Here is a 7950-nt window from a genome sequence, read left to right on the forward strand (position 1 = left end):
TAAAAATAAAATAAAAATGTACTGAAATATAATAAAACTGCTAGCCTAGAATTCTTTATCCAATGAAATAAAAACAAAAAAAAATGTTTTAAAAAAACCCCAAAAGGTGAAATAAGGACTTTTCCAGACATAAGCAAGCTTTAATAGTACAGCACCAGTAAAGCAGCACTATAAGAAATGTTAAAGAAAATTGTTTACAAAGGTAGAAAATGATACTAATTAGAAAAGAAATCTGGATCTAAACAAAAACAATAAAGAGCACTGAAAATTCTAACTACATGGGCAAATGTATTTTCTTTTCTCTTGGTGGCAAATTTAGTAGCTTTAACAATACAAATTTATCTTACAGTTTTGTAAGTCAGAAATCTAATGCAGTTCTCATTGGGCTAAAATCAAGATATAGGCAGAGTGCATTCCTTTCTAGAATCTTTAGGAGAGAATCTGTTTATCTTTTCCAGCTTATAGAGGTCACCAACATTTTTTGGCTCATGGCCCTACTCTTTCATCTTCAAAGCAGGCAACATTTAATTTCTCTGACTCTTTCTCCATACTCACATCTTCCTCTGGTTACAGCTGGAAAAAAGCTGTCTGCTGTTAAAGACTTCTGTGATTAAATTGGGCCTACCTGAATAATCCAGGATACTTTACCCATCTCAATATCCTTAAACCAATCATGTTTTCAGAGTTCCTTTTGCACATGGAAAGTAACATTCACAAATTCTGATGATTAAGACATGGACATCTTTGGAGGACTATTAGTCTGTCTACCACAGATATAGAAGACTTGAACACTACCAAATGCACATGAAACATTTACCAACATAGACCAAGTTCTGGGCCATAAAACAAGTCTCAGTACATTTAAAAGGATTCAAGTAATATAAAATACATTCTCTTTTAAAGGGATTTTACCAAATAAGACGAACTCTCAAAACTCAATGTTAAATAAACCCAGAAATTTGAACGAGTACCAAATAAAATATAAGAATGGAAATAAGCACATGAAAAAAAGTTCAACATCATTAGTTATTAGAGAAAAGCTAATTAAAACCACAATGAGATACCATTACGTACCTATTAGAATGGCTAATAACAACTGAACAAAGCAAGCATGGGTGAGGATGGTGAGACTGTAAAATGGTGCAGCTACTTTGGAAAACATTTTTTCAGTTTCTTACAAAGTTAAAAATATACCTACCACATTACCCAGTCATTGCTTTCCTAAGTATTTAACCAAGAGACATAAAAGCACTTGTTCATACAAAGGCATGTACGTGAGTGTTTATGTAGCCTTATTAATAATGACCAAAAACTGAAAACAACCCAAACATCCATCAACAGATGAATGGATAAACAAATCGTGGCATAGCTATACTATTCCAATGAAAAGGACCATGTTATTGAACATACAACAACATGGATGAGTCTCAAAATAATTATTTTGAGTAAAAGAAGCAACAGAATAAAAGTACATACTGTATAATTTCATTTACTTAAACTTCAAGCACCTGGAAAGGAATCTATAGTGATATAAAACAGACAAGATGGAAATTTGGAATGAGTAGAAAGGGGAAATACAAAAGGAAACAAGGAAAATTTTTTTGGTGATTGCTATGTTAATTATTCTGATTGTGGCGATGGTTTCTCAGGTTTTATAATGTCAAAACTTATGAAATTGTGTACTTTAAATAGGTGCATTTTATTGTAAAACAATTTTACCTCAGTAAAGCCATTAAGAAAAAAATGAAAGGGTAACCTGATGGAAATTTGCATTAGAACGCAGGTAGAAAAAGAATGAGGAAGAATGTGTTAATCATGATCTGTGTTAAAGTGTCTGCATATTAATCTGTATAGTGTGATATTCTTATTCCTTTCCTATAACTTTTTTCCAATTGCTTCTCTCATTTTGGTAACAAAATTGCATAGTGGATTGCCCCTTTAGCATTAGCTATAGGAGATTCCTGATATCTTTACACCTACTGCTTGATGCTTTTCATTTTTTAACTCCAAAACACATGTGATACTCAATCTAACTCAGAGGGCTCAGAGTGGAATTTAAATATTTCTTTTAAAAAAATTGGTAAAATTATTCTTCAGTGCCTTTAACTGAAATTCATCAACATTGTTAATATATACTTTTGTAGATCTATCAGGTTCAGGCTATGTGAAATGAAAACAGAGATAGAGTACATATTTTATAGCCTAGAAAAGTTAACAGACTATATGAAAAAGGATATAGACATTAAAAAGTAGAGATTAAACAGAGACATTCATATACTGCTAATGGGAAATTTGGTAATCTACTTGTAGATTTCTTGGTGTTAATTTCCTGATGTAACAAATTAACACAAATTTAGTAGTATAAAACAACACAAATTTATTACTTACATTTCTGGAATTTAGAAGTTCAAAATCAGTCATACTGGACGTAAGTCCAGATGTCAGCAGAACTGGTTACTTCTGGAAGCTCTGAAGGGAAATTGTCCTTGACTTTTTCAGCTTCTGGAAGCTACCTGCATTCATTAACTCATGGCTCCTTCTTCACGTCACGGCAAACTCTTGCTTCTATCATCATAAAGCCTATTCTTATAAGGACTCTTGTGATCACATTGGACCCACCTGCAACAATCCAAAATAATCTCCCCATCTTGAGATTCTCAACTTAATCACATATGCAAAGTCCCTTTTACCATGTTACCGTATTCACAATGCTTCTCCATTATCTGGACCAGCCTATCCATGGATCTTCATATTACATTCAGTAGTGTCAGTAGTTCAAATATTATTAATATTACCATTAGAATTCAACAAATTTGAGATTAGATGGGAGCAGTTTTTATGTGAGAGACAGTAAAGAAAGTAGGTTAAAATTCCTTTTTATTTTCCTACATTCTCAGTCATCGTAATCCCAAATCAGAAATATCATCAAAGTTGTCACTGGAAAGATCAATGATACTATAATTAAGAAAATTTTCTTGATTACCAGGTATGATTATTCAGTTCTATTAACTAATATATGCGATATCCATGCCATAGCATGCAAGTCTATACATGCTCTAAATTTGGAGGAGTCTATTATGAAAACACTGAGCATAAATTTGTTTAGAGGCTTATTAGCACTGCGACTTTAACAGTAAAGCACATCAGCAAAATACAATATTTGAATGTTACTACCAAGTGATTTGGAATAGAAGTTCCAAATAGAACTTCTCAGCAGAAGTTCTAGCAATTCAGATGTCTCCGAGTAATTCATGAATCATAAGAAATCTGTTATTTTTATGCCTCTTATTATTATCCATTCCGCTTCCTTTTCTACCGATTTCTGGGACATTCCCTTTATCCTTTTCGATGACCCATAGTTTTTTTTTCTTACCATATTCCATGTCTTCTGACATGCCATCTTCACATTACTTCCTTAATTCCACCACTTCCACTTCTATTCTACTACTGTTGAATGTGGTCTCACCTGGTAATTTATCATTTAAAACTCTTGAAATTCCTCTCTGACCACAACCTCCAGTTCATGCCCTCCCATTTCCTCACTCCACTGAATCTGTTCTTTGTCTACATAGTTATTTCTAGCTCCTCAGTCTCGATCAGTATAAGATAAACAGCATCACCAGCCAAAGACAAAGAATCTGGATATTTAATATCCTGTTCAGACCTGCCTTGACTAAAAGCATGATTTGGGTTAAGTTTTTAAAGATATTAAGCTCTTTAAAGTAAAAACTTTTCAAGTTGTAATGTCATGGGAAAACACAAGGCAAAGTCCAAGTTCTTTAAAAACCTCATTCTCGCAATTGTTTAGACTTTTCTGTATTCAAATGTATTTAATGCTTACCACCAGTCCATTTTGACTACTCCTCCAATCCCGAGTTTTAAATTTTGACTAATCTCTGGTTTGTTGGATTGTATCCTCAAGTATATATTTTCAGAAGGGCCTACAATGCCGTAGTCTCTCACGTTTTTCCTGTTTCATTGCCTTTCATTTTCCCATGAATCTTTAGCCTTTATCATCCTAATTTGTTCCAAATTGTACAGATTTCTTAAATTCCATCTTTTCCTAGGTACTTCCTTCTTAAATCCAATTCCAATATGACTGAATTCCAGCTATACAGCTGTGGTACTGAAACTTAAATTCATTACTCTCCTGAGTTACATTATTTCTTTAATCCCTATTTTCCTCTTTTAGTTTGTTTGTTCTTTGTGTGTAAGAATTTTTTTATCTCATTTTGTTAGAATTTATATTCCAATAATTTACTAGAACAGGACGTATGGGAAGTATACTTTCTGAGTTCCTTCATATCCGAAAATATCTCTTCTCCCCTTGCTTTTTGTTGATAGTTTGGGTGGATATGGAATTGTAAAATGAAACTGATTTCCTTAATTTATTTGAAGGCATTGTTCTGTTATCTTATAAGCAGTCCTTGTTGATAATGAAAAATTTGATGCCAGTCTGACTCTTATTCCTTTATAATGGGCCTTTGCTTTTAATGTAGGGAGGAGGCAAGAGAACTAAAATGTTAAATCAAGCCATATTCAGAGACTGAAATATGCTATTCAGCTCTGCAGCCAGGCCAGGAGGACACTTGCAGAACAAAGGAAGATTTCTGCTGGGATCGTTAACAACCCATTCCCCACACCTGTGAAAGGGAAACAGGAAAAGCAGTCTTTAAGTAGCTGCCCTACACAAAATAAAATCGTTCATTTCTCATGGCTGAAATCATGGGGAACTTAGCTGGGAACTGCTGGTAGGCCTTTCACACTACATATTCTTCCCCTTCCTCTTCCCCACTGTATGTCCATATCAAAGGAAATGAGTAAACAAAGTCTTTAAACTATAATTCACAAGAACTAAAGAATGATATATAAACCAAATTCCAGGAACACTGGGGGTCCCTCTCAGGGCCTTCACTCACAGTCCCTCTCAGTGTCTTTCTCTCAGTATTCTTTACTCTTTACTCTTTCTCGCTGTCCATGGCTCTCAGGCTCTCTCACTCTCTGCCTCTGAGAGGAGACCACACTCTGTCTGTGGAGTGTTTCACCTTTTATAATAAACTTTCCTTTTGACTCTAACTTTGGCGTGTGTGTTGAAGTCTTTCTACACTCTGCCGAAGAACCCTCTTCTTCTCTCAGTGCAGGGCTTGGTCTTCTCTCACAAGGAGAAATTTGCCCTGTCCTGCACTTAAAGGGAAGGTTTTATGATCTTCCCTTTAGCCTTGATCTGAAATTTCACAATGCCATATTGAAACATGGATCTTTCTTCATTAATTTTGAGGGGCACTTGAGATATCCTTTCAACTGAGAAATTCCTTTCCCTCATCTTTGAAAAAATATCTTGCATTACTTCTTGATGATGATCTTATATTTCATATCATCTCTGTCCTTCTGTTCTGTTTTCTGGGAGATTTGCTCAACTTTCCTTTCTTCTGAATATTGTATTTGGCAACCTCTATCTTTAATTTCCAGGAGCTCTTTATGGCTTTCTGATTGTATCTTTTTCATAGCATCCCTTTGTTGATTTATGGATGCAATATCTTCTCTCAAATATATCTGTTGATAGTAATAAATGTTGTTGCTTAAAGTATTCATCTATCTTCTGAATTATTTCTTTGGGGTCTATTTTTCTGTTTATCTCTCATGTTGTAATTTTTCCTAAAATTCCTAGCGATTCTTGGTTGCATATTTATATGTAAGAATGTCACATTAAAAAAAAAAAAAAAAACCACTACTTGAGAGTCTATGTGACGGATCAGGGCCCATTGCCTGGCAGACTTCCCCATGATGAGTTGGTTGTTTTGTTCCTGGACCTACAAATATTAGAATGCTAAGACCTTTGCTTTAAGGCCATTGGATTGCTCCAGAAAAGAACACTAATGCCCCCTTTCTGGAGGATAGGTACCTTGCTGCCTGAAATTCTGGGGGGCAGGAGAATAGTAGACTTTTGAGTTATAATTAATGCCTACTTTCAACTCCATTTTTCTTTCCTACCTTCCTTAACTAAACCAGATACTTGTCAGCCCTGTGTCTCTCCTAGGTCTTTGGCTGTATGTGCTTTCTCAAGTATTTTAGGCTGTGGCTTCCTCTGTGCTGCTTCATCAGCTCTCTTCAACTCCTTTCCACCTTACCTAAATCCCATCACTCTCTAGTTGAAATTCACTGATGTCATGTCTATTGACTGGCCCATATTTTGATCTCATAATTGTGAGCTTATTCTCTGTTTATTTTCCATTGTCAATTAAATGGGGTTCCAGGAGAGAGAGGAGATAAATTTACATGGCCACTCTCCATATAGAACAAGACATTTCCTTTTCTCTCCTTAATCCTTTGCATTCCGGTTCTGATGCAAGACAGGGCAAGTTTCCCCACATGAGGGGAGACCAAACCTTGCACTGAGAGAAGAGGCTCCTTTGGTGAGTGTAGAAAGAATTTAACACACCCACCAAAGTTAGGGTCAAAAGGAAAGTTTATTAAAGAAGGGAAAATGCAGACTAGAGAAAGTAAAGACAAAAACCCAAGACAAGGAAAAAATCCCTGAGACTGTATGTGTGTGTGCATGGGGTGTGGAGGGGGGCGGGAATCTAGTTTATATATCATTCTTTAGTTTCTGTGAGTTATAAAGACTTTGTTTACCCATTTCCTTTGATATGGGCATACAGTGAGGAAGGGGAAGCGAAAGGGTATGTAGTGTGAAAGGGTAAGAACATGTAGTGTGAAAAGCCTGCTGGCAGTTTCCAGCCTTTAATCCACAGGTTCCCTGTGGTTTTAGCCACAGGAAATGAATGATTTTATTTTGTATAGGGCAGTCACTTAAAGACTCTGTTTTTCCTGTTTCCCCTTCACAGGTATGGGAAATGGATTGTTAGCAATCCCAGCAGAAATCTTCCTTTGTTCTGCAGGTTTCCTCCTGGCCTGGCTGCAGGGCTGATCAGCATATTTCGGTCTCTGAATATAGCTTGATTTAACATTTTAGTTCTGTTGCCTCCTCCCTACATTAGTTCTAACTGAAAGAACTCTAAACTGCTGTCTTGAAAGTATTTCAAACAAATATATTTTTCATTTCCTTCTCCTTAAATCACGTTTACCTTGCACCCTAAGGCTAAAAGCTTATTGTCTCGGATAAAGGGGTCAATTTGATGCAGGACAGGGTGAACCCCCCCAAGTAAAGACTCAAGTCCTGCACGGAGTGAAGGAGAGCTGCTTCAGTGTTGTCTGAACAGCTGGGCCCCAGACCCTGCCTTCTTAGTGGACTCTGGCTAGTCTGGTGTGTGTACTAGCTGCTGGGAAAAAGTGGAAGGGAGGAGGAGGGCGCGCATGCCCACAGGAGACTCCAAGCGGTGACCTCTGGGTTGCTGACAGGGAGGTGGCAGTGCGGCTTAGCCAGAAGGTCTAGACTGAGGGTGTGGCCCTCTGCCAGCAAAAGGGAGATCGCATGCAAGCCCATCACGGTTCAAGCCCAACACAAAAGGTGCAGGGCCCCACCGCCATGCTACAATAGAGAGGGAGGAAGGGAAAAAGAAGGCTAGCTTCTCTGGGGTAAAACCTACCTTTAAGTCCCCGCACTGCTTGGGACGAAGACAGAGGAAACTCAGTGCAGTCAGGCGGTGGCCCAGCCCAGCTCCAAGCCATTAGGGTTTTCTCTGGAAATTGTAATGGCGTCCTAGAGTCAATCCAGAGATGAGAATAGGACAGACATGAGGTTGGAGAGTTTAGCCTGGGCGTCTACTTGTTACCCGCCGCCCCCTTCCCCGGTTACTAGTTTCCGCTGCAGAGGGGAGGAGTCAAGGAAAGGGCTAAGGGGCGTTAACCCAGGCTAGCTCCCGCAGCCCACAGCTCTCCGCCACACACACCTCGGAAGTGAGCCCCCAGGGAAAATGAAAGCAAGGGGCTGAAAGGAAGGGAAGAAAGACTCCTTGGGGGCTCACCAGTTCTGTTGCTACACAGACTTTA

Source organism: Pteropus alecto, unplaced genomic scaffold (genome assembly GCF_000325575.1).
Source record: "Pteropus alecto unplaced genomic scaffold, ASM32557v1 scaffold86, whole genome shotgun sequence".
NCBI lineage: Eukaryota > Metazoa > Chordata > Mammalia > Chiroptera > Pteropodidae > Pteropus > Pteropus alecto.